This window comes from Podarcis liolepis, assembly GCF_965112155.1.
Source record: "Podarcis liolepis genome assembly, chromosome: 10".
In the NCBI taxonomy this organism is placed as follows: domain Eukaryota; kingdom Metazoa; phylum Chordata; class Lepidosauria; order Squamata; family Lacertidae; genus Podarcis; species Podarcis liolepis.
In genome coordinates, this window is record NC_139562.1 from 32,959,135 (window position 1) to 32,986,675 (window position 27,541).

The following is a 27,541-nucleotide window of genomic DNA, read 5'->3' on the forward strand; positions in this document are numbered from 1 at the left end:
TTGGGAGCCATTTGTGACCTTGGAAACAGCTGTTGGATAGGAGATTTAAATCCCGAACTTTCAGGAATGTACTCAAGTGTACTTGATTACATTCCTGACACCGGAGCAAAGTATGGATTGTTTTGTTCATACATGCCCATTTCCCTATCACTCTATAATGTAATATATTTCCTCCTATATAGTACAAGCCATTCCCTTCCACCAATTTAATACAAACAAATGATGAAAGCCTTCTGGAAAACATACTAAAGATTAGGAATAGCATCATCATGAGTCTTGCTCAGATGCCTGCAACTAGCGCACTTTGTTTGGAAGTAAGAACTGAGAGCTGGATAAGCAAAAGCATTAAAAGCAATGTGCTTTTCTCCAGGAATGGACAAAATTCAAATAAACATTTGTAAAGGCGCATCTCTCAAGAAGACTGGAAAAGTAAATAAAATGATTCGAAGAGCAGATCCATTCAAACAGGTCAGCGTTCTTGTAATCCTTGCTGAATATTAAAATCCTGACTACATTGCTTTCCTGGACATTTCCATCAGCATTAGTAGACGGCCCTTTATAATGACCGTGCATCAGTTGATAGATGCTATAGGATCTTCGCAAGGTATTAGTGTAATTTTGAGTCATGGCCAGAGAACCTTAGCAGTCTGGAGGAAAGACAGTCAATATTTGAAGGACGTACAATTCTGGTTAAAAGGAGATAGAAAGCTGCTTTATACTGAATCAGATTATTGTTCCATCTAGCTCATTACTGTCTATGCTAGCAGTGGCTCCCTAGGATTTCAGACTAGAGTCTCCCCAAGCCCTACCTGGAGATGCAGGGAACTAAATGTGCGACTTTTGGCACCCAAACTAAGTGCTCTATCGCTGAACCATGGCCCTCTCACTTCCCCCCACATTTTAAACAAATCACAGAGGAGACTCTGTAAACAGGTAGATCAAACTACAGTGTCTTATACAGCATCTTTTTATACTAGTCTTTTTATATAAAAAAAGAAGGTTGTGTTTAGTGGATTTCAAGGTCCAAACTAGATGTAACGGGGCTACGTCTGTTCACAAATCTGCCCTCTTATTGTATAAAGTGGAGATGGGATGGGGACTGAATTTTTACACCATATGTGTGGGTGAATGCATGGAATTTTGGGAGGGAAATCAGACTCCATGTGCTACTATACATATAAATGGGCACACACATGAATAAACAGTCCTGGATGCCCCAGTCATGTCATTAGTTTCCAGCACCGTAAAATGCAAACTGTTGCTTGATTCTGATTAGATGCTGACTTCCTGCAGGTTCTAGAGTTTAACAGAGAGATGTCAATTTCAGGATCAAAACTCCACATGGGTGGGGGAAAAGATGTGTTTTTAAAAGGCAAAGAAAAGTGAAGTTGACATATTTCAAGGAGAAAAATGTAAAGAAGCATATGAGAAATCAGTTAAGCTATTTGCATAAGCTTATTCTATTAGAAATCAAGGACAGAAGTTGGTTGGATATGTTCATTGGTATGTATGAGTGGATTTAACTTGCATACCTACATAGGGAGTTGCCAGTCATTGTATTTCTAGTGCACAGGCAGTGGTTATGTGTTATTAGCTTCAGCTCATGTTGATGCCTGGCATGAACATATCAAAGTTCCAGGGCTCGACTCCACAACCAATTTCAAAGTGGTAGGGTGCAAACTCCTGTGAGAACAGTTTGGTCTGGTTCCCAGGAACTCTTCCAGTGCTTGTGGTTTAGTACTAAAGCACTGACCCAAAATGAGAACCTGCTGTCTGATTACACCCTGGCAGTGCATTAATTAATATTAAGTGTTTTCTGTTGCCCCATGTTCTACTAAAGATGTGTTTTTACTTTGCTGCTTTCTGGTCAGACAGTCACTTATTCTGGGGACCATAAAGCTAACATTTTGGAGATTATGAAATTTACACTTAACTAATATTTATGAAATTATGTATGCATCAGTACTCCCATACTAGGCTTGTTAATTAAAATGCATGAAATGGCTCCTACAACTACAATACCGACACAAATATATTTATAGTAAGTCGGAAAATCAGTAATTAAGTTCCCATTAATCCCTTGAAATATTTGGTTATGAGTTTTGTGGGGGTGGGCTGTATTCCTGAGACCTGTTTTGATCAGTGGCGTAGTGTGGGGGGTGCAGGGGGGGTGGCCACACCGGGCGCAACATCTGGGGGTTAGGGTTAGGGGGCGCAAATCCATGGGTTAGGGGGCACAAATTACTTGCCTTGCCCCGGGTGCTGACAACCCACGCTACGCCACTGGTTCTGATTCCTGGATCAAGCACGGATTCAATTCTTGGAATAGCCAGGCTAGCTTCCTAGTGAGGTAATGGCCCTCTAAATATGGGCCTATAAGGTAACAAAGGAAGTGGCTCTGTGCCATATGGAAAATAGGTGGGTCCCCTTCAGTCAACTTGCTGGTAGCTAGAAAGACAAAGAGCAGAGTTGAGAGTTGGATGTGTGAGCTACAAATGAGCAGTAGAAGGCTGAAATCTGTGAGACAGAGCCATGCCTGATTTCTGCTGGAATCCAAGGCTATGGCTATGGGAGAAGCAAGACCCTCTTGGGATGCTAATGCTGTGAGCCTCTCCATCTTAGGCTCAGGATTTTTATATGTGTAAATAAACCATATATCCTAAAGACACCATAGTCTCTGCTGTCCCTCATTCGGAGGAAACTGAATCCTGGGATAAGAACCAGGAACCCCTAGAATTTTGCAGTGCTCAGAGATTGGGGTGGAATGCAACACTGGTGTCAAAAGTGGGATTCATGTTTTCTAGAGGAGGACCTGTGAGCAAGGTGTGCCTGAGGCAAGTTGGAAAGAGGAAGAGCAACACACTTTGAGTGGCTTGTGTCAGGGACTGGCAGGACTCTGAAGAGTGTGGGGCAGAGGCAGGGACTGGGAGAGTGACCCAGGAGAGGGGATCAGTGATTTATAGGATTTGACGCCACCCACAAGGCAGGAGCCAGGAGGGGAAGGAGAGTCAGAGTAGTCCAAGGTGGAGGAAGGAGCCATGAGATAACAGACAAAACAGTAGATTAAGAGGACTTAGTTCTACATTCTGATAGTTAACTTCAGTTTTGGAAGACATCATTCCAAGAAGAAAAAAAACGGCATTTCAAAAGATCCCTTGCATAAGATTATTGGGTCTGTTCCTTAATACATTGTTAGGTAAAATAAAAGGATTCCTAAATGGAGAGACATTTATTCCTTTATTGTGTTTTGAAGACACCATTCTGTATCAATAGCCAGGAAGGAGCTAGTCCAGCCCTTTTTTGCCAGAGTATACCATACCCTTTAATCATTTGGAGGGGGTGGGCATGTGATGTGGAGGTGGGTGTTGGGGAAGAAATATGCTTTAGTTGCAAAGGGGCCTGAAGGCACAGATTCACAGTGAGACGTTTCCATGGCAGTGCTATAGAAACCAGGTTTTGCTGCTTGCTACTTCTCAGAATGGAATTTCAATGCTTTGCGTAGCTTTGGTACTGTTATGAGTTTGTGGGTGCCAGACCTCTATATTCCTGGGTCCAGCAAGTGTTAGAATTTAATCAAGGCTTGGGGTGTTTAAACTGGTTATTAGACACTTCTAATCCCTGGATTCAGCAAGTTTTAACAGCTAATTAAGCCAGGCTAGCCTCTCCATTATGAGAATAAAGGGCTTGTGCTAGACATCAAATTGGTGGGCCCTCCTCCCTCAACAGATAATGCAAGAGTTTAGAGTAGAGAGGAGGAGAGATGGGACCTAGAAGGAAAGCAGCAGGCTAGAGATAGAGCGAGGGAGAGCAACGTTAGAGAACAGGATATTTGATACCCGTTTGAATCCAAGGCTGTGACTATGGGAGAAAAAAGATCCTTTGGGGGTGTTAGTGCTGTGAACGCCTCCATTGAAGACTCAGGTTGTATATAGGTGTGTAAATAAGCCATATGCTATAAAGACACTGCAGTCTTCACTGTGCCTCATTCCTGAAAGGAAACATGAACCCTGGGTGAGCGCCTGGAACCCCAGGAATCACCACTCAGAGATTGGGGTAGCATGCAACCGTACAAAAAAGAAGCAACTCTTTAGAATACAGACTTTTACATGTTGCCTCACGCTATCCTTCACTGTGTTCATCACCTAAGTCACTACTCTACTTGTGCTAATACAATCTGTGACAAAACACTTTGTGGTTTTTTTTTAAAAGCCTGTCTTTTTTCTTATATGTGGCTTCTTTAAATAAATGTCATAGAATCATAGAACTGCAGAGTTGGAGGGAACCCCAAAAGTCATTTAGTCCACCTCCCTGCAGTGCAGGTATTTCAGCTAAAGCATCTATAACAGATGGCCACCCAACCTCTGCTTAAAAACCTCCAATGAAGAAGAGTCCACAACCTGCCGAGAGAGACCACTCCACTGTTGAACAGCTCTTACTGCCAGAAAGTTCTTCCTGGTGTTTATTCGGAATTGCCTTTCTTATAACTTGAACCCATTGGTTTAAGTCCTACCCTCCGGAGCAGGAGACGGTCTTCCCTGTGACCGTCAAGGTTTTCAGTTTGGTTGACAGATGGATCTATTCTTTGTTCTAGTTTGAATATACCATATTTTTCAGTAAGCCTAACTTCAACCTGAGTTATTACTGTTGCAAAAACTGTGCATAAGGATGGCCACTTAATAGGGTCTATTGGTATTGCTGCATTGTCAATCAGGCACTGACATCAGGAGTGCTAGGCTGATCTTAGGAACTCAAGTAGAGTCGCAGCTCATAGCACCAAATATTATTCTTTTGGTCAGCAGCAAGACTAGAGAGGGATTAGGAGAGAAATGGTAGCTAGGAGCATCACTCTTCTGGAATTCAATTTATGTAATTGCCATGACATTATCATTTTGCAGACTTGGCAGCCATATATTCCTCCTTTCTGAAATGTTGTTTAAATTAGAGACAGACCCACACCTACCAGAAACAGTCAGAATATTCACTCAACTTTTATATCAATCATTTTCAGCTACCTGTACCAAACAAATGCATTCTTTTATGAACATTGTTGATAGAGAAAAGCAGGAGAGAATACAGTAATTCGAACACTTATGGAAAACAGTGATCATGTACTAAAACTGGCAGTAAAAACACATATATGGCAGTAAACACATATATGCATATTCTAAAATTCTGCAAGTGAATCAAATCATTCACGGGGCTATTCATATAATATCCTTGTTTCCACAAATTCCCAGTAATCTGATTACTAAATAGGATAAAAATAGTATGTTTTTCTGAAAGTTTCAACATAATGTGTCAAACAAAAGGGAAATTGAGACCATTATGCAAAATAGTTCTTTTAGTGAAAAATGTATTGTAAATCAGATAATCAAAATTAGCATTCCCACTTCAAGACTGCTTTTAAAAAATTGTTGAATAGGATAATTTTAATTGAATGCATGGACTTAATTTCTTAACTTGTTTTGACGTGTTTAAGAACATCAACTGATTTGCTTTTTAGCCTTAGAATCTGCTATTAAAATGAAGGATGTCAGACATATAAATAAAAACCTTCTTAAATTTATGCAATTGCCTTAAAAGTATTATATGTTACATTTAAGGCAGAATTGTTAGAAATCTCAGCTGTTTGTTATTATTAACTATCAGCCTCATACCTGGTGCTGCTCAGGAATTCTAAGAAACCAATAATAATAATAATAATAATAATAATAATAATAATAATAATAATAATAATAATAATGTCAGTGCTCATTTGAAAGGTTAAGTCTGCCATCTTGATTCAAAATGTCATCTAACAGTATCCAAGCATAGATTAAGACCTTTGCCTTGATCTCAAAAACTATGCAGAATTTGATTATTTTAAGAGGTGTCCAAGTGCACAGCAAACAGATAAACAACTTTTGAAAAAGTGTACTAGATACTAGCCCTTTGGTTAAGTGGATGAGGAGGAACCCACTGAAATTAAATTCAAGAGGTGAAGGTGATGTTGGAAGGGAATGACTATGGTGTGGAAAAGATAAGCCTGCTTATCATCAATGGGTTTACAGTTATCCTATTTATGCCTAGGGGTTCTTCCGGACGCAGCCTGTTACTTGAAAGAAAAGGCCAGCCTTTGTGTGGAGGCCTTCTCCCTCCTTACAGCAAGTTTTAAATGCCATTCACAGGCTAGAACTCCCATATCTGTCCCTAACAAAGCTCACCTGCCAGGCACTGTTTACCCTCTGCTGGGGACGAAGTTCACCCACAAGAGCTGGCCCGATTGGGGTCAGAAGGAACCCCTGCGGACTTTGCCAGCAAGCCACACCTAACTTGGTGGCCCAACAAGCTGGTTGCCCTGGTAATGGAGCCAGTATCTTCGAAGGGCAGAACTGGACAGCAACGCAGGTGGGAGGAGATATTTTGTTGCTATAGGAACAGAGATGCTGTCTCCTTTGCTGCAAGCCCTGGCTGTCTCAAAGATGGGTAGCAGATATTTGCCAAGTCTTCTGGCAAGCATTTAATGGTGGAGGCAGGCTGAAAGTTGGGGAGTACAAAGAGAAGTCTAGCTGCTGGGAGACGGTAGAGTGATCAGGAGAGAGAAAGCAGGCTTAGAAGAGAGGATAATTAAAGGAGACTAAACCTCCTTCTCCTCTAAATCTGATTCCATACAAGGGGAGGTGGCAGAAGGGAGGTGCCATGCCCAACTTGCTACACTATCGCATCCATGCAGCAGGTTAGTACAGGAAACTGCTAGAATCATGGCCTTTACAGTAGTGGCTCCAGACTGTGGAATGTCCTTCTGGAAAATCATTCTTGAAGAGGCTAGGAAATCCACCCCCTTGTTAGAGTTTCAGAAAGGCTATAAGACCTTTCTTCTATGGCTGATCAGTGGCTGCACTGGTGATGTTCTGTTAGTAGGGATAAACTGCAATAAGTAGGGAAAGAGGAGGGAGTAGGAGGTCTCCCTTCCCCTCTGTGGTGGGTGCAGCAATTACCGCTGCAGCATTTGCAAGCAATGAGAATGAAGAAGGGCTGTCTTTCTGCCATCTCTCTCCTTTATAACACCTGGCATGGGAGTGACTGATATTGCACTAGCTTTGGGGGAAATAACGTTTCCTAGGGACTTCTTGCCGCCCAGTGTGATACGTTGCAGCAAGGCAGAGACAGGAAACAGGGTGGTGGGTAGAGAGAATTCCTTCTCCCTTTCCCTGCTTGCCTGTTTAGGGAAGTTTTTAATGTTTGATATTTTATTCTGTTTTTAATCTGTTGGGAGCCACCTAGAGTGGCTGGGGAAACCCAGCCGGATGGGTGGGGTATAAATAATAAATGATGAAGAAGAAGAAGAAGAAGAAGAAGAAGAAGAAGAAGAAGAAGAAGAAGGAGAAGAAGAAGAAGAGAGAGATTAAAATTCAAGACATAAATAATTTAAGACTCACCTTGTGTTTGAGGCAAACTTTATGAGCCCACAAGACTTGTATTTCTGAGCCCCAAAATATAAGTCTTGTTGACATCACTAGGAATAACGTTGTAATTTAATTGTGTGCAAACCATAAGAGGAATCACTGACTGTGAGCATCTCCAGATGTCCCGTTTATTCATCCTGATTTGCTTGCACAAACTACACTTTATTGAGCATTCACTCTGATTTGTTTATGGGGCAATTAAATGACAATGAGCATTCTTCCTGCATTCTTCATGATGCGCAGGGTGTTTACACATCTTCCATTAGACTTTTGTTCATCTCACATTTTTAAATGCACTTCCCTGCCATTTTCCAAACCACAAATTGTCCATTTAAAAAAAAAATTGATATGCTCCACTAAGGTAACAGAGTGCTTTAAGCTGCTTTAAATGTGCAAACCTAAATATCCAGAATGCACTTGAATCTGTCTCGCAAAATACAGAGGCTCAGAGCGCTGCAGACATCTTTGGTAAGAACTGAAAGCATTCACAGATATCTTCCGTTTTCCTTGGCTGTGTTCACCGATACCTTTTCATTTTGAAGGATGGCCTGTATCACGTGTGCGGAATGTCTTGGGTATTGGAATCAGCTGTCTGGCCTTGTCCCCTTCACTCTCGCCTTCTCCTATCCTTGTCTGGAAAATTGCCTTCTGCTTGTAATATTCTGAAACAAGGAGGCTAATCAAAGGCCCTTTTCTGTGGAACAGGGACACTAAGTGACAAGATTAATTTTTGTAATCAAGCAACTTAATTTGGACAATTCCCCTCCATGCTTTTGCTTGCAGAAAATAAGGCAAATCACATTCTGGCAAGAACCTTTCCCTCTGCATGCAGCAATTCATTTCTCCTCTCTTGTTGAAAAGGGTAGGGTAGTGATCCTTGGAATAGGGGTCTGAAAGGGGGAAAAAACGAAGGGAAGGGAGGAGACAAAGTTTCAAAATTAAAATGATGCTCTTGGGAAAGAGGACTGTATTCACCTGACTGATGATGATTTTGTTCCTTTCCACTTGGAATGCAGTCAGTGGAGCCATGGATGTAACAGTACAAATACGTAGCATTTCCAGCATGCTTTCAGAATTATCTCAGTAGCTACTTCAAAGGGCACATCAACACTACTGTCTTAGAGAATGTGTTTAACACAGAAAGGACTTTATACAATCTGATCCCCACCTCTACCTTTGGCTGAGATAGGCCTGGAGACTTTGGTGTCCTTGCAATGTTTGCCTTAATTACAAATATGTAAGCAGAGCTTAAGTGCAAGCTAGCACACATACCTATAAGTAGACAGCACCAGATTCCCAAAGAGAATCTGAAGCAGGCATCTTAAATTCCAAACTGCTGTTTTCCTCTCAAACATTATTATTATTATCATCAATCATTTCATCTCTATACTGATTTATATTTAAGGAAAAAAATTCATAGTGGTTTGCAACCTACATTAAAACATCAAATAAAACAATCCAGAACAAAACATTACTGAAGAAAGTCAAGCATACATTCAAACAACCTAATTAACAGGAAACTAAAACATTATCTTAAAAGATTTCAAGATAAGATACTACCAAGGAAGTCAAATATAAAATGCACATTTAAAACGGCATCATTAGCAAGAGAATAAAATATTACCTGGGACTGCACTAAGAGAAAGCGAAGATGGTCTCCAGCCTCTTCAGCAGCCTGAGCTTTTGTAGCTGGAGTCCATCAGGGCCCTGCCCCCCTAGGCACAGAGCGGGTCATCCAGATTTCACAGCCAAGATGCTGTAGTAGAGCCCAGGTCTGAGACCCCCACAGCTACAGAGGAATTGATCCTTCCCAGCACCATCCATAAACATTCAAGGAACATTAAAACTGTTTTGTTAAAGGTCCTTGCAATCAAGCTACCCAAACCCAGGCCATTACCCTTGTTTGATGCTCGGAGTAAGGGCTTCAAAGCCTTCCCCTTCTGCCTTTTAAAGTCCTCCTTTTTAGTTTCTCCCTGCAGTGTTTGTAGCATCTCTTTCTCTGCAGGGGGCATCTTCAACTCAACTAGATCCCCTGCCATTTTTTAGCGGTCAGTTTGTTTACAGCAACGGCTCATGACATTATTTACAGCTCTCTCCATCTTTGTCCCTTTCTTCCTCCTGACCTCTTACTGCGTACCTCAGTTGCCTAGAGAATTTAAAATAAGACCCCAAACTTACAGCAACTTCTTTAGGAAGTTTAAATAACACAATTTTTGTGGGGTTAGTGGCAGCAGCACCTGAAAAATATTGGGTTGAAAAATATTGGGTTGTATTCCATCCCCTCCCCTTATCCTAGTTTCTCTGAATCTCAGTTTGCTGTGTAGTCATCCCTAGCTACAGTCAGTTTCAAAACAAGCTAACTTTACAATTTCTGGTTTAAATTACACAAGAAGCTGAGGTTCAGGGAAATTAAGTTATCACTGCTGAATTCCCTCTCCTGGCAGGAGGCGGTAAGGGGAGGAAAGTGTGTGAGTCTGGAGCTCATTCTGCACATCTCACTCAACTAGGGACTGGGAACTTGTTTCCCTACATATAAGGACAAATGCAGGTTTCTTTTGGCATCTGGAACTCATTTTAGATCCATAGAACACTGAGGCTCCATCCGCACTTCAATTTGTCCCGTGACTTCAAGTGGTTTCAAGTCACAGATCTGAAAGGGTTTTTTTTTGTGTCCTGCTACTTTCCCTGGGAAACCCTGCTATTTATTGCCGAATTGGAACAAACGTCAATCAACTTTTCTGCAGTTTTTCTGCAGTAAATAGTGGATTTTCCCAGGTTCAGTAGTGGGACAAAAACCCGAAACCTCTCAGACCCATGACTTGAAATCACAGGAAAATTGTGGATAGGCCCTCAGATAATTATAGTACTGGAGGAGGAGCTTAATTAGACTTGATCTATTGAAATCAATTGATCCAAGTTACATTTCAAGATCATGGGTGTGGACATAGTTTGATAATGTGCATTTAATGCTGGATGCAGACACCTTTTGTGGGATGCTGTACATATAACATCATCCTTATATCTTATACCCAGCTCTACCTCTTTTAAATTGGAACCAGTGAAGGCAGTGAAGGTCCTGTGTGAGTGCCTGGAGGCGGTTTTAGGATGGATGGCGGCTAATGGATTGAGGTTGAATCCTGACAAGACAGAAGTACTGTTCTTGGGGGACAGGGGGCGGGCTGGTGTGGAGGACTCCCTGGTCCTGAATGGGGTAACTGTTCCCCTGAAGGACCAGGTGCACAGCCTGGGAGTCATTTTGGACTCACAGCTGTCCATGGAGGCACAGGTCAAATCTGTGTCCAGGGCAGCTGTCTACCAGCTCCATCTGGTATGCAGGCTGAGACCCTACCTGCCCGCGGACTGTCTTGCCAGAGTGGTGCATGCTCTAGTTATCTCCCGCTTGGACTACTGCAATGCGCTCTACGTGGGGCTACCTTTGAAGGTGACCCGGAAACTACAACTAATCCAGAATGCGGCAGCTAGACTGGTGACTGGGGGCAGCCTCCGAGACCATATAACACCAGTCCTGAAAGACCTACATTGGCTCCCAGTACGTTTCCGAGCACAATTCAGAGTGTTGGTGTTGACCTTTAAAGGCCTAAAAGGCCTCGGTCCAGTATACCTGAAGGAGCGTCTCCACCCCCATCGTTCTGCCCGGACAATGAGGTCCAGCGCTGAGGGCCTTCTGGCGGTTCCCTCATTGCGAGAAGCAAAGGTACAGGGAACCAGGCAGAGGGCCTTCTCGGTAGTGGCGAGGAACACCCTTCCATCAGATGTCAAAGAGATAAGCAACTACCTGACATTTAGACGACATCTGAAGGCAGCCCTGTTCAGGAAAGTTTTTAATGTGTGACATTTTAATGTATTTTTAATCTTTGTTGGAAGCTACCCAGAGTGGCTGGGGAAACCCAGCCAGATGGGCGGGGTACAAATAATAAATTATTATTATTATATTATGCTCTCTTCCATACTATTTGTCAGCCTAAAGCACATTTTGCTGGAATGGTACTGTTAGATATAATTATTCTTTGATATTTATCTATTTATTGACTAGTGCAGAAATTATAAACTTTTCTGCGTTGAATGGTAGTAAAAAATAGAATATAAAAGTAATACAAATAATAAAACAGTGCTTTAAAAAAGAATCCAAAAGGAATTAAAAGTTGCAGAAATAAAGCAGACTAATTTGGGAAGGTTTGGGAGAAAAGAACTGTTGTCAACAAATGTCCAAAACATAATGTTGTGGGTTTGCTTCACTTCTAGGGCAAGGTAATTCTAGAGAGCTGGTGTCACAACACTAGAAGCCTGTGCTTGAGTCACAGCATGCTTTGTCACTGGGGCACGCAGCACCATTATTTGGTGGTTATGGCTGGGTTATTTGAAAAGCCTTGCCGTATCATTTGATTTGGATACTGGCTATGCTGTAAATAAATTGTGCTTCTGTTTCTGTTTATGGCACACACAACAGTTATCTTAGCTTCCTTCTACTGATATCATTTTTTTAACAAAACAACACCAACTTGGTATGCTGACAATATTCAAACTTTAGCCCTGTTTTTTAGTTAGGGCTGATTTAGTCATAAAGTATGAATTCTGTTCCTTTGTTGAATGAAAAAGGGAGATAATTTTGGCTTCAACACTTGCATGCATACATTTAGTTTTTGTGAGTACTCATGCATATAGTATTGAAATTTGCTTTCCATGGGTGATCTTGAAGTTAAAATGCACAAAATGGTTTGGTTTTTTTGGAAAGTAAAATATCAGGTGTAATGAGGTCAAGTTAAATGCAAAAGAAACCAGCGCCATTAAATGTTTCCCACTCCCTTTTGCACAACTGTGGTTGCAATCTGTTTACTCAGAAGTAAGTCACATTGAACAAAGCCAATGACACTTCTGACTAAATGTGGCCAAGGCCAGGCTGCACATTGCTGGTCAGCACCAGCAAGTCTCACTTTATAATGTCAGCCTGTTCTACTTACTGAGATTTGCACATGACTCAGGTTAGTATGATTAGGACAGAAGCAGCTACAGCATTAGTTTGAAAGACAAAATCTGAGCAGCTTGTTCAGTTTAATAAGCCACTTTAAACCTTCCTTCCAACTTCCCACACGAGCATCTGTAGTGTACGTTAAAGAGACTGTAGTGGGAGGAGACTGAGACCAGGCACAGGAAATCCATTTTATTATGTTCTCTCTACAAAATAGTCTGCTTGTTTTGGGTAACTGTGAGCTCAAGAACTTTGAATGTTAAATCTGTCAGATCCAATGGAAGATTTTAGGACTGTGGTCTTACACACATTTCCAGGGAACAGGCCATGATGCTGAGTACCAAGATGTCAGCTGCCTGCTACTGAATAGTTGCTAGTTATGCATAATAAATATCACTCAATTCTTGTGACTCCTTGGCAAAATGTTGGTCAAAAGGGTCTCTCTTCCAGCTTCTGCTTAGCTGGTTTTTGACTGTATGATCTACTACAGAAAGAGTTAGACCGAAATCGTCTTGTCATCTGAAAAAGAAAAAGAAAAGTTTTCCCCCTTGGTGAGAAGGTGTACATAAGAGCAACCTGTCCTGGAACTTGAAAATGAGAGTGGTTGCAGACTGGCTGGCAGTGCCTCTTCGGTTGGAAAAGCTAGAAACACAAGCAGGTTATGTGCTGACAGTTGTATGTAGTGTTGCATGCCACTCCAATCTCCAAGTGGTGAGAGATTCCAGGGGTTCCAGGCACTTACCTAGGGTTCATTTTTCTTGGAATGAGGAACAGCGAAGACTGTGGTGTCTTTATGATATACGGTTTATTCACACATATCTACAACCTGAGCCTAAGATGGAGGAGCTCACAGCATTGGCACTCCAAGAGGGCCTTGCTTCTCCCACAGCCACAACCTTGGATTCCAGCAGAAATCAAGCACGGCTCTCATTTTCTGGCTTCTGTGTGCATCTAGCTCAGCTGCCACACAACTCAGATCAGGCTATTGTCTTTCTCACCACCAGCCAGGTACACCTACCCATTTTCTCTCTGGCACAGAGCAGCTTCCTTTGTTATACAAAGGACTGTACTTAGGTGGAAATGAGTACCCATGCCTGGCTAATTCAATGATGGAATCTTCCATGAGATTTTAGCCCAGGATCCAAGCATCATGCGGCCTACCTTCCCCCAACTCACATCACATAAAGCCTTGCTGATAGCTCAGCTGGTTAGAGTGTGGTGCTGATAACACAAAGTTTGCAGGTTCAATCCCAATATGGGGCAGCTATATATTCATTCCTGTATTACAGGGGGTTGGACTAGATGATCCTCAGGGTCCCTTCCAACTCTACAATGCTATGATTCTATGATATGGTTCCTAAGATTTGATTTTTCTTTTATCGTTAAAATGAATTCCAGCAGACAAGTTCTGATAACTGGTAGGAAGGGAAATGAGTGTTTTTGTAATACTGTAATACAGACCCAAAAAAGAAAATAACAGAACACCTCTAGTCATCACATACAGCTCCCAAGTTAAAACAGTACAACGCATCATCAGAGATCTACAACCTCTCCTGGACAATGACAGTTCTCTTTCTCAAGCTCTGGGAGGAAGACCTTTCATTGCCTACAGACAGCCACCCAACCTTAAACAACTCCTAACCCACAATAATACTACAACCAGACTTAACACGGACACTGGCACCAGAGCCTTCAATAAACCCAGATGCCAACTTTGCTGCCACATACACCCGGACAACACCATTACTGGCCCCAACAACATCACACATACCATCTCGGGACTATTTAATTGCTCATCGTCTAACATTGTGTATGCCATCAAATGCCAACAGTGTCCTTCAGCTCTCTATATTGGAGAAACAGGCCAAACCTTACGCCAAAGAATAAACGGACATAAATCTGACATCAAGAATCACAAAACAGAGAAACCAGTAGGAGAACACTTCAATCTCCCAGGACATTTTATACAAGATCTCAAAGTAGCTGTTTTACTACAAAGGAATTTCAGAAATAGACTGGAAAGAGAAGCTGCTGAATTGCAACTCATTACCAAACTTAAAACCATGGAGAGACCTGGTCTGAACAAAGACATTGGATTCTTATCTCATTATACATGACTAAGCCATTTTTCACCTTCTCACCCCTTGCCTTTTCCTGTAAGACCTATTGCAGTCGTTAAGAGTCGTCAACAGGCTCATCTCAGCTATCTGCCAATCTCCCATTCCCACCACCCTTATGAGTAATACCCCTCCCCCCTCTCACTATATAGAAGGATCTGGCAACTTCTGTTTCAGTGTATCTGAAGAAGTGTGCATGCACATGAAAGCTCATACCAAGAACTAACTTAGTTGGTCTTTAAGGTGCTACTGGAAGGAATTTTTTTATTTTGTAATACTGTGTGTGTGTGTGTGTGTGTGTGTGTGTGTGTGTGTGTGAGAGAGAGAGAGAGAGAGAGAGAGAGAGAATATGTGTGTTTGTGTGTGTGTTAAAATGAATAGAATTTGAATGTAATTTACATAATAACTGGACACTACACTTTCACCAGGTCTCATGGAGAATGTGCACATTCTTTCCATGAAGAGGGAATTGTGCACAAGTGGCATTATTCAGGGGATGCACACACAATCAGTCATTGGTGGCGTGTCCTGACAATGGCTGGTAGCAATTAAAGAATGTAATGATGCACTGAGAGCCCTCAATAGCTGCTTTGGAATGGACTTTGTTGCTACTGTTGTCATAGTAACAAAACTGAATATCTAAATCGGGACTCAAATTCCACAATGTTCTTCTCTCCTTCTTTCTACCACTCCAAACTGGCAAAAGGCTGAACAAAATTTAGGGGATTTGAGGATGAGTGGCATAGCGTGACAAATTTGTGGGCATATCAGGTAAAGTATGAGAATGGGAATGAGGAAATCATAGTGGGGAGTGTGGTTGTCACTTTATAAAGAAGAAGAAGAAGAAGAAGAAGAAGAAGAAGAAGAGGAGGAGGAGGAGGAGGAGGAGGAGGAGTTTGGATTTGATATCCCGCCTTTCACTCCCCTTCAGGAGTCTCAAAGCGGCTAACATTCTCCTTTCCATTCCTCCCCCACAACAAACACTCTGTGAGGTGAGTGGGGCTGAGAGACTTCAAAGAAGTGTGACTGGCCCAGGGTCACCCAGCAGCTGCATGTGGAGGAGCGGAGACGCGAACCCGGTTCCCCAGATTACGCGACTACCGCTCTTAACCACTACACCGCACTGGCTCCTACAGTTTACTCACCTTTCATTCCGTAATGGTGGGCAGACCACATAGCTGCCCACAAGCTGTGGAAATCTCTTTCTGGCAGGGAAGTTGGGTAACTCCAGCAATCATTAGCACTGTGACAGTCCCATCTCCTAACTTCCAAAAGGCAATAAACGCACCTTACCTGGCTGTGTACTGCTGGTCAGAGTCACCTATCAGTCAGAACCCACCTGGGTCAGGAGCCCTTAAAAATGGAATGTTGCCAGCCATCAGACTTCTGCAATTTCTTCTCACAATTTTATTAGTCAGGCTCAGAGCCTATGTTCTCCTCTACATATATCTTGAAATATTGTTTTCATTTACTGCTTCGAATAACAAACATAGGATTGTAACCAGTAGTAGGATTATAATCACTGAGAAATAAGGTGTGCTTACTCAAGGGAACCCCAAGTTTTTCAGAAGTAAAAAAATCAAAATCAAATAAAAACCATAGCAGCCCAATGAAGACTGAGCATGCTCAGTAGCCACAAAATATAGAATGACAGCTTAGTTCAGTTCAAATAAAACTTTTATTGCTTGAGGTCAAATGCCAATGCAAAAATTAGAAGAGGCTCAAAGGGTAAAACAAATCATGTTTGCAAATAAAACTCCTGAAAACAGTATGTATATAAAACACAGTAAATAAAAACCAGAGTAGAGGATAAACAAGCAATAAAACAGGGGCTAAAAAGCAGTAAAATGAATAATAGAATTATCAAATCAGGGTATTGCCATTACAATTTATAGTCATCTCTAGCGTCACTTTTGCACAGATCCCTGCAGCAGCCAGTGAAAAAGGGACACCCTGTAAAACAGCCGTGTGGAATCTCCAGCTTGTTATTTGGCCAGTCCTCCCTATTTGTCTAGTGAGGTCAGCCAAACCACACCCACTTGCCCTACACCTGACATCAGGTGTGGAGCAGGAAAATATGGGGTTTGGAGGAAAGTGGTTTTGCAGTCATTTTCGATCAGCTGATTGCCAATTCTTGCAAAAGCTCTTACGCAGCACTTCCCAAGTTGCCAACAATCAGCTGATAAATAGGATATAAAACGTTATGAGAAGAAATTTAGGAAGAAGAAATTTATGAAGAGTGTTTATAAATGCATATAAATTATAGATGCATCTTTATACATAAAATGGACGTGACCAAGTTATAGTCAATGTAATTTTAATTTATGATAATGTAAGAAGATTTCTGGGTTTGGTGGACCTGCAAGATCCTTTGGGCCTTCAAGTACCTGGCTGCTCTTAATTGGCTGCTACTGGCCAAAGTGATAAAGAAAGGAAGATGCTTCATGAATCAGTATTCCAATCTCTTCAAATCAGCTTGGTGGTTTCCCCATCAATGGATATTTTTTTACTTGGAGTAGTAAGTTGATAGCTATCTATCATCTGAGCAGCTTGCTTCAGTGAAATCCTGAACTTATTTACTTTTGCAGAACCTGTCCCATTAAACTTTAATTAGTTTAATGCTAATCAAATGTCCAGTGCGCTTCCGATGCCACAATGTCCCATTACAGCAGAGCATTTCGCACAGCGGCTCAAGAAGGGCTGGAGAGTCAGCATCTTTTCAATAAAGGAATCTTGGAGCAAGCGGTTTGGAACTCAAATAAAAGGTTTATTTACACAAAAAACAAAAAACCCTGGTGAAGAATCACACATTTCAGCAAACACGCTCCAAAAGAAAGGGGAAGGGGGCAAACACACGAGTGAGCTGACTATTTATACAAACTCACATTCCTGGAAGCTTAACGACCTCCAGCTGCTCAGTGATTAGAGCGTCTTGATTAGAGCTTCTTAACCCTTTAATACCAACAGAACCTACCGTCCATTTCATATCTTTTTTGCTGAAGAAAGGAATCTTACTTTATTTGAGTATTCAAGGCTATGATTAGATCTCTGCTTCTGAGCCCTAGCAGTAGATTCAGGTTAAAGCCCCAAACAGAAGTTGAGCAAGGGCATTTTGTACTTTCTAAGAGGTCTGACCGGGACTTTATTAGTGGGATGAAACTTTAGTTAAGAGAAGATACTGAACTGAAATTGTCTATTGGAGACACTCTTGAAGAGAATCTAATTGAGTCTCCAAGGATAGTGCCCTTTCTACCTTAGAGCAGTTAGCTATCATGGTAAGATTGGACTTGTTAAGAAACAGACTTCTAAAAATACAGTGGTACCTCTGGTTAAGAACTTAATTCGTTCCGGAGGTCCGTTCTTAACCTGAAACTGTTCTTAACCTGAGGTACCACTTTAGCTAATGGGGCCTCCCACTGCCACCGCACCGCCACCATGCGATTTCTGTTCTCATCCTGAAATAAAGTTCTTAACCCAAGGTACTACTTCCGGGTTAGTGGAGTCTGTAACCTGAAGCATTTGTAACCCGAAGCGTTTGTAACCCAAGGTACGAGAGGTAAAGAGAGAAAAAGACCACTTACCGTTTTTGATGGCAGTGGCAATTGTGACGCTGTCAATTGCCCTTAACTGGTTGTGGGGGTTGATGGGATTTCCTACCAAAATTTGAATTGGCCAATCATGGCCTTTCTGAGAGGTGAGGCTCTAGGGATGGACCAGGTGAAGCTAATCTTTACTCAGATCCACCTTCACAGCATATAAACTGGCTGTGCTGGGAGCAAGTAGTGCAGTTGGCACTGGACGTCTCACTTGCTTTTGCTGTATGTTGTGGCTCTGCCCAAAATTGTGTGTGTATGGCCTTGAAGTGGAATTAATTGGTGGCTGTATTCAGGGCCAGGGAGGAATTTGCCTGCAGACAAATTGGCCCTGTCTGGGGGTTATGCCTTCCCCATAGCAACTTTCACAACTTTTGGCGGAAAAAATACATTGTTATTATCCAGGTTCAAATTTCAGGGTACCTTGGTAAAGGGGTCCAGGGGAAGGTTTCTGTCTGAAGGCCCAGACAGAGACTAATGGTCCACAAAACTCCCCAAATTGCAACCTGGCGGGATTGTTCTACTTAATTTGCCTCATGGGGGGGGGGGATCCTTAACCCAGGATTGCGCCTGATGAAGTAATCAGCCAGCAGTTGGGCTATTTGATTCAGGATACATAACCAATATCTATGCCAAAGTCTACTGACATCTGTAGTCAATAAAGTTGTGGTCATTTCGATCCCAAGCTGTTATCATGTCATTTTTTGTTTCTTTCATGCCTCCCATTCCCTTCATGCCCTAGTAGCCTCAGGCTCACAGTACCTGGGCCCACAAATCCACTTTCTCGTCCCTTGGTAACTTCAAGAATTATTCTAAGGATGATGTACTAATGTATCATTCGTGGAAGGTTTTAGCCTACTGAGCTAAAACCTTCAGGGGGAGAAGTTGGATTCCGGCAAAAACGTTCCCTGCAAATAATATAATAGAAAGTAATTAATGAGCAACCCCTTAGTATTAGAAGAAGAATGGACATCCAGGTTTTCTGGAGACACACAAAAGATTTAGCAAATTTAAGAAAGGCTTCTAGTAAATTTCCCTGATTCCTTTCCAGTCTTTACTGTCTCATAATGGAAGTGTATTTGAAAAGGCTAATGGGTACCAAGATGAAATGATTGCTTTCTGCTGGTGTTTATAAAGTTTCTCTGCTGGAACCTTACAGGCTAGAATAACAAATTTTGTGATTTGGATTGTATTACTTTTTTCTCTTTTTTGGCCAAAATTTAATATTCTCTGCTTACTAGAAACACAGACCCTCATGCATTACAGGGGCATTGTTAACCTGCAATTCCTGTGGTTAAAACTCATTTGAAAGTTGTAGAAGAAGAAAAATGGAACCTGGCGGGGGAGCGGGGAAAAGTGGAATGATTTGCTTGGGTGGAAGGTCTGTTTGGAACCATGAAGAGGAACCCTCTTTTTAAGGAGGAAGGATGCATTGCAACATTTTGGTGCAGGTTCCACCTCGGTCACCCATTTCCCACTGAATCAACCGTATCAACCTTTGGTATATGAAGGTGTCTTTTGTTTTTATATAGTCTTATAATAATATTGCCTTAGATAAGTGCAATACAGTCTAAGAGGCTTCAGTTATCCCAGAATGAGGCAACAAGGATGTTAGTGGGCAGTTGCCCATGGGATCATGTCACATCTACCCATTTCACTGGTTCTCAGTATGCTTCAGGGCACAATTCACCTGTGACTCTACTAGCCTGTGTGGTCTTTCTGGCTAGTGGAGGCACGTCTTGCTATCCCCTGGGTACATGCTTTTGCTTTGTGGAAGTGTGAGATAGAACCTTCTCAACAGCTGCAGTCTGGTTGGGGAACCCTCTTTCCCCAGAGGCATGAATGGCTACTTCTTCTGTGAGCGTCTTTCTCTAGCTCAAACCATATGTTCACCTGGACTTATGGTGACCTGTTTACAGGAGTGCTTGCTGCGCTTTCATAGTATGACTGTTCAGGGAATCTATTATAAATTAACTTGTGTTTTACAGTTTAAAATATTTATCAGTACTTTGATTTTTTTTATTGAGTATTTTTGCAACCTGCTTTGTGAGCACACATTGGTAAAAAGCAGTATAGAAATATTGGTAATAAAAAAATTAACACATTCAAAGTCTTGGCAATGACCTGTAAAGCCCTACATGGCTTTCGTCCAGGGTACCTATGAGGTTCCTCCCCCTATACCAACCTGCCCTCCTGCTAAGATCTGGTGACCCACCTGTGGTGGGGGCATAATTGGTTGGGGCAAGAGAAAGGGCCTTCTCAATGGACACACCTAGATTATGGGATATCTTGTTCCACAAGGTTTGCTTGCCCCACCCCTTGCCATTTTCTGCCAATTAGTGAAAATGTTTTTCTCTTCATTTATACCATAACTACAACTAGTCTGATTTGAGATTTCCCCTTAGTGTTTCACAGGGCTTTGGTGTAGTGTTTTAATAAGCATTTTTTACCTGCCTTGTCACTCCTGTATCTTTGCAAAACCTGATGCTTAAAGTTTCTTTTCCAGTTCTGGCTGCTTGATCCCTCACCAGTGCCTTCTCAATGTCTATTGTTTTAGCTTGCCACCTGGTTCTACCTCTTTGGCTGCCTGGGTCTACCTGTAGCTGTTTGTCCATTGTGCCAAAATCTGCAGTGTTGGCTTGATGCCTTGCTACTTTCTGCCATACCTAATAGTTCAGATAGGAGTTATTCTATGTATATACTGCCCAGTTTAATTGCTTATAAAGTAAGAACCGTATTTCCTATACACTGAAATTTGGCAGGTCAGATCCATTTGATGGGGGACTGAAAAGATTGTGCCAGTTGAATAGAAAACACAAAACTTTATAGGCAGCAGAAGAGCAGCTGGGTCTCCCATCAAACTGAGAATGAAATATGAGTAAGAATGAAAATGGTTGAAATTTATGATGAAATTAATTTTATTCTAAAGAATGAAAAACAAAATCATTGAAGATTTTAAGAATGGAAATTAATGGAATAATGAACCCCCCCCCCTTACACATCTCCTAATTCAGTGCCCTAATGTTATTAGGGGCATCATAAAGAAGAGTAAAGCACCAACCAACTTATTCTTTGCAAGTATAGCATCACATTCTGCACAAAGCAAGCAGAGATTATGAACACTGTGGGGGGGTTTTGTGGGGGAAGGGGCCTTATGTATGAACATATTGAGGAGCATAATCCCAGGGTCCAGACTGGAACTTTAAAAACTTTCCTTAATCAAAGCTGCTGTATATGATAACTTGATTTGCCCACTTGAACCCCATTGAGAAGGGAGCGTCTTGTACTTATTTCTCTTCTCATAAGAACAGTTTCTTTTGACCCTTTCCAAAGCAAATTACACTGTTTATTTGGATCCTGCTGTGGGAGGTAATGAACTGCCTTTTTTTCTGCCCAGTGAGTCAGTCCAGAAGAATGTTTGAATAAGCCACATCTGTATTTTCCGTTTTATATTTCTAACAAATCCCTTTTCCCTTAGGGGTATGGTAGGACTTTGACACCTGTTTAGCTCATTGATTACTAAAGAAGGATGCAATTAGATTCAATCTCACTCTCCTGCGCTCTCTTTCTTATCTTCTTCTATGCCAGAGACCTATGGTTATTTGTAAGAACCATGGACCATTTCACCTCTCCCCAGTTTTCTGGTCCCACTCTCCAAAGGACAGCAAGCTTCCCACTGGCACTGAACATGCTCAGCCCTCAGTGGGTTGATTTTGGGGTCCTCTCATAGGGTTCCACCCATACATATATATTTCTTAACTGTGCAAACTTTAGAGTTGCCCCAAGCCTACTCATATATCCTTCTTGTGTGGATGGTACCATTTTGCCTACACAGGGAGAGATTCCTACTCAGTTTGCTATTAAAGTAAGAACATAAGAGCATAAGAAGACCCTGCTGGATTAGGCCAATGGTCTGTCTCGCCCAGCGGCCTGTTCTCATTGTGGCCAACCAGGTGCCCATAGGAAACCCATAAGCAGGATATGAGTGCAGCAGCACTCTGCCCACCTGTGATTCCCAGCTACTACCATTTCTGACAGTGGAGGCAGAACATAGCTATCATGACTAGTAGCCCTCAACAGCCTTGTTTTTCATGAATTTTAAAGCCATCTGAGTTGTCTCCTGTGGGAGTGAGTTCCACAGTTAGCATATAGGATTTGAAAGGAGAGCCATTATCATTGCTGAAATGTAAGTGCCTGTGCATCAAGTAAATGACTGAAGGATGAGAGAATATTACAGGAAGAGAGAAGAAGAAGAATCTATAAAGTAGTATTGGTGGTCTTAGAAGATGTGAAATGCTGGATGCAATATTTTCTTTCCCCTTTTATATCCTTGTTTAGCTTTCTTTGTTGAGTGCTCTGACTGGGAAGACATTCTGACTGAATAGCCTGTTTCTTTCTTACTAGCTGTAGCTCCTGCTGTTGCTTCTATCTACAGCCCACTTTGCCATTGTGACAGAGTGTGGTTAAGAAAGAGAACAGACAACAGGAGATGCAGGAAAACAAGATGTTTCGGGTTCTCTTTTAAGCTTGCAAAAGAGCTATTTCTAAACCTTACAAGCCTCTCCCTGGTTTTTTATTCTTGCGGGCCCTTTTATTGTTAATACTGCTATCCCTGCGTTTGGCAAACAAAGGCAAATGTTCCTACTGCTCAATGTCTGTGTCAGAAATCTTGCGCCACATGTGCCACTGATCTATTTTGCTCCTCTACGTGCATCATTCTTAGAGAGAAAGCTGCAGCTCAGGCTGAATGGCTATTAAAAGGGGAAATTCTAAATCTGGACAAGATTGGAGGAGGAGAAGGAGGAGGAGGAGGAGAAGGATAGAATTAAAAGAAAATACTTGGTTCTGATTGAAATTTTCCCCACAGTTTGACATACTTAAATTCCAGAGTGGGTTTTTCCCCCCTTGAATCTATTTTTTATGTGTGATACTCAAATCACATACCAGTATCTGTAAGTTTTGTTTAGGTCAAATCTTTAGCAGAGTTTGTCTTCATTAAGCAATTTCTTGGTCTGCTTTCTGTTGCTATGAGTTTGTATGAAAGAAGTTTCAGTAATGTAAAAACGGAATGGAGTATAGTTGTATGAGAGTTTCACAGAGGTTAACTGGTCCATCTTCAATTCAGACCCTTAGGTGTGAGTGGTTAAAGGCTCTATAGCTGGTACAGACTGTTTTTGTTAACTCTTTATGCTTGGAATGCATACCTGTCTTTATCTCCACCAGGCCTGTCATTACCACTGGCCACCCTTGGACACCTGCCAGGGTCCGGTCCCTGTGATTCCTGCTGAGCTTCAACTCTGGATACTCAGCAACTATGACCGCCATCTTTCTTTTCTCTAATTGGAATGGCCTGGGAGGTCCTTTGTTTTGGCCACTGTTGTACACATATGCCAGGGTTCGGGAGACCCTACAGAGAAGTTTTTGCAAGATTGGGGGGCTGCAGGGGAAAGAAAGAATTACCAAATATTCCCCCGTCCCTGTTATGTAGATGAATGCCTTCCATCACTGAAGCAATACTAATTGAATTCAAGCACACATCTGCTTTTTAAAACATCCAACACCCAGCACTGTGTGAAGGGAGCCTAATTTTTCATCAGGACCACAATTCTGTAGGGAGAAGAGGTTTAACCATTCTCTCCCCAGCCATAATTGTGATGTAAACCAACATTATTTGCATGCTGAAATTAGCATTACAATGGCACTTTTAGCTAATGTTCATGCGGTGCAGTGGGGAATTTATGGCTGGGAGGAGAATTGTGGCTAGTGTGGTTAAATCTCACCTCCCTGTGGCCCTGATGAAACAATCCTGCCATACCAAGGCTATCTAACTATCTTTCTATATGTGTGCGCTCGTGCTCAAACACAAACACAATCAAACACTAGACCTGGCTGCTGCTAGTTGCACAATTATACTTACTTCAGTTTTAGTTTTCAGTTCATAAGAGTCATTGTGGTTCCACTGAGCAGGATCATCTTTTGCTTTTATAGAGAAGATAAGCTTTACTTCAGTAGTATGCAAACCCAGCGTCTTTCTGCTTATTTTCCTGATCAGTGGTGGCAAGGGAAATTGTTACTTTCTTTAACTTGGCCAGATCCTAATGGCGCAACAAATGGAGTGTGACAGAAGCATGGGAATGCAGATGTAAGAGAGTATAGTACCTGCATCATATTTGTATTTTCTTGAACAAGATTGCAAAAACACCTTTCTCAGGATATCAGAGACAACAAAGGTTGAGTTGGGAGTATCTTGTCTCCTTTAATATTCTTGTAAATAGATTCGTGAGCTTCATTGGTCTCAGTCTCTCATTCGTGGGGAGGGAGAGAATCAATAATCATTTAAAACTTTAAAGATCAATTAGCTGAGCAAAAAAGGTGTAACAGTAGCTTTCTGCTGCACCTATTGCTTGCTGGTTGATTGGAAAAGAAATCTAGATAAGAGGGAAGATGGATTTTTTTTTACTGCTTTGCCTTTTTTTTTTTAAACGCTCATGGTTATTAGCAGCAGCTAGGTTTTTACTCTCTCTCCAAAACAAAACAGTGGCAGGGCTTGATGTATGTCACTTGGCAAGGCATTCCGCAGGGCGGACTTTTATTTTACGGAATTTATATACTGTCCTTCAACATCAGTTTTCAGAGTGATTTACAACTGAAATAATATATCAGTACAAATACATAATCAAAGCATAAACAGCAGCAGAAAAACTATGAAAGTGCAAAGCCTCCAAATGACTTATTTGGTTTGTGATAGTTTCCAGGAGTCAACTGTAGAGCTACCATTTTGTATAGACACTCCCATAATGCTGTGCCTAAGACTTATGTTGTCTGCATTTTAATTCTTTGTCTACTCCTGCCACGCCACTTTTCAGTTTTGATCAGAAGATTAGACAGAGGGACTAAAGCTGTATTCAGGCATTTTCCTGAGCACATAATGGTTAAAAGTGTGGCTGAGGGCAGGGATAAGCCTGCAAGCCTCATTCCAATGTCCCCAAGTTCTTCAGCTGCACCTTTTCACCCCCTGACCTTTCCTACTCAAGCAGGGAAGGTTTGCATGGGGATTTTACTCATGGTTGCATGAATTCGAGAAACCTGTTTTCAGTTCTAGAGCTTAACCATGGAGCATAGGAACAAAGATTAATGCATTTGCAGACATCCTATTTATCACCCCTGAATCAGACTCTATACATCTGGGTTTAAAGGGCACAGTCTTCCAAGGCAGAGGATGTTGTGCCTTTCATCTTTGTTGTCTCTGATTTTTTATTAAGCCCTGCATCCAGGGTTAGTGTAGACCCCAGTGCATGACCAAAGCCCCAGTGCAAGCAGTGGAACTTAAATAAGTTGTGATTTGCTTGTCCAATTGGTTTCAGTGGGGCACTTGATTAACTTCAGCTACATTGAAATGATGCCATTTGGGATATCAGTGTTCTGCTCACACCCGTAGAGTGTGGCATGTTTTCTCCCCCCATTTAAACACACATTGCTAGCTCTGGAGAAGTTCAGATGGCTGTAGATGCATTTCTGAACTAAATTAAAAATGGAATTTTGAAACGCTTTGAAGCTTTCTCCTCACTACTTACAATAACATGCCAATGAGATACTTGATTAAAGGAAAGCATGGCTAATTTAGAAATGGTAGTATAAATATGACTTCAGACAGCATATAGATGATCTGTGGGATGTAATGTTCCTTGATGACCTGTTAGAAACCATGGCTGCACTTGCCAAAGCACAGGGTAATTTAATATCTCTTAATGCTGAAGGTATCTTGAGTTCAATGGGGTTTACTCTACTTCCAAGTTGTGTGTATTTAGGATAACAGTCTGTTACTTATGTAAAACACACACACACACACACACACACACACACACACACACACACACACGACTAAATCAGGCAAAAGATTGTTAGCTGAAGAAGCTACACCAGTTACTATCCTCCTGATTTTAATTGTGTTGTGTAGTAAGGCATCAACTTTTTGTGAACTTTTAGTACAACCTTTCCCCATATAATAAATCAGGAATAACATAATCATGCCTTGATCAGGAAGACAGAAAAGAATTTTTCGAGAGACTACAGATTCCACAAATTATTGTCAAGTGTGCAGGGTGCTAGATACTTAAAATGCTTCAAACATGTGGTGGTGGTAGTGATGATGATGATAAAATAATGGAAATGAGGAATTCAGAGGTTGTTGCTTTGTCTCCTCAGCCTGATCTTTGAAAATAGTGCCTTACAGAGATATCAACATGAGACTACTATCACCCCAATGCTGTATCTTGGTGATAGCCTCCTCCTCCTCCTCAAGAGGTCTGGAGGGTGGCAACATGAGAACAGGCCTTCTCTACAGTGGCTCCCCGTCTATGGAATGCTCTCCCCTGGGAAGTTTGCCTGGTGCCTTCATTATACACCTTTAGGTGCCAGGCAAAAGCGTTCTTTTTTAACCAGGCCTTTGGTTGATCTTATTGACATCCAACACCCTTTTAGAATACAGCTTTTTTTGGGGGGGGGTTATTGGGTTACTGCTTTTTGTTTGATTTTGTATGTTGTGGTCTTGTTGTGAACCGCTCTGAGACCTCCGGGTATAGGGCAATTTATAAATTGGATTAACAACAACAACAACAACAACAACAACTTTTTGTAAACCACTTTGAAGTTATTTTGTTTTTAGCAATCGAGCAGTATATACATTTTCTTTTGAAAAACCAGAGTACTTTCATAATGTTTTAGGGTGGTGACCTGAATGAAGGATTCACTTTTCACTTTATGCTGCACATTATAAGCTGCAGTACTGCAGACAGTGTTATTCTGAATCTTCGAAAAAGAAATGTAAAAAATTAATGCAGGGATAAACAAAAAGCAGAGGACTGTTGCTGCAGGCTAGTCTATGTCAGTGGTAAATGAACTCTTAAGTAACAAAGATCCCACTTTCATGTCAGCTTTCTGGTAATAAATGAGATTTGAATAATATGGAAAAGTTAATTATAAGAGTCTATAGCTTTCTTTTTGAACTTCCATCCAGAGTTCAGTAGTTGAATGAATTAATCTGCACACCAAAAATGTGAGGGGAATGATGCCTTCCTGGTTTGTCTTTTTAAAGGTGGGGAAATGGGTGGATTGTGGTGTGGCTGTACATTTTTGGTTCCCGCCTTCCTTCCTTCCTTCCTTCCTTCCTTCCTTCCTTCCTTCCTTCCTCCCTTCCTCCCTCCCTCCCTCCCTCCCTTCCTTCCACAAAACCTTTGGCAAACTGCCCAAATACTCGAGTTAAAAGAAAAGACAATTTCCTTATAGGTCACAAATTCATTTTATAGCTGGGTTGAACTTTGGAGAACCTCCAGATTTGGAGCATCTCCAGAAGTCAGCCATCTCAAGGAAAATGTGATCTCTATAACACCTGCCATCACT

The 27,541-nt window shown here is 41.6% G+C and overlaps 1 protein-coding gene and 1 long non-coding RNA gene across 9 annotated transcripts in view; one reads left to right on the top strand and one right to left on the bottom strand.

The window, feature by feature from the left end:
• LOC310687575 overlaps positions 1–6,342 on the bottom strand; it is a 52,880-nt gene extending 46,538 nt beyond the window's left edge. For both annotated transcript variants that reach the window (XR_014516474.1, XR_014516475.1), the window contains exon 1: positions 6,204–6,342. This is a non-coding gene — a long non-coding RNA (uncharacterized lncRNA). The remainder of the gene's footprint in view (positions 1–6,203) is intronic.
• Positions 1–27,541, top strand: part of GRIN2B (glutamate ionotropic receptor NMDA type subunit 2B) — a 275,625-nt gene that overhangs the window by 113,855 nt on the left and 134,229 nt on the right. The window lies entirely within an intron of this gene.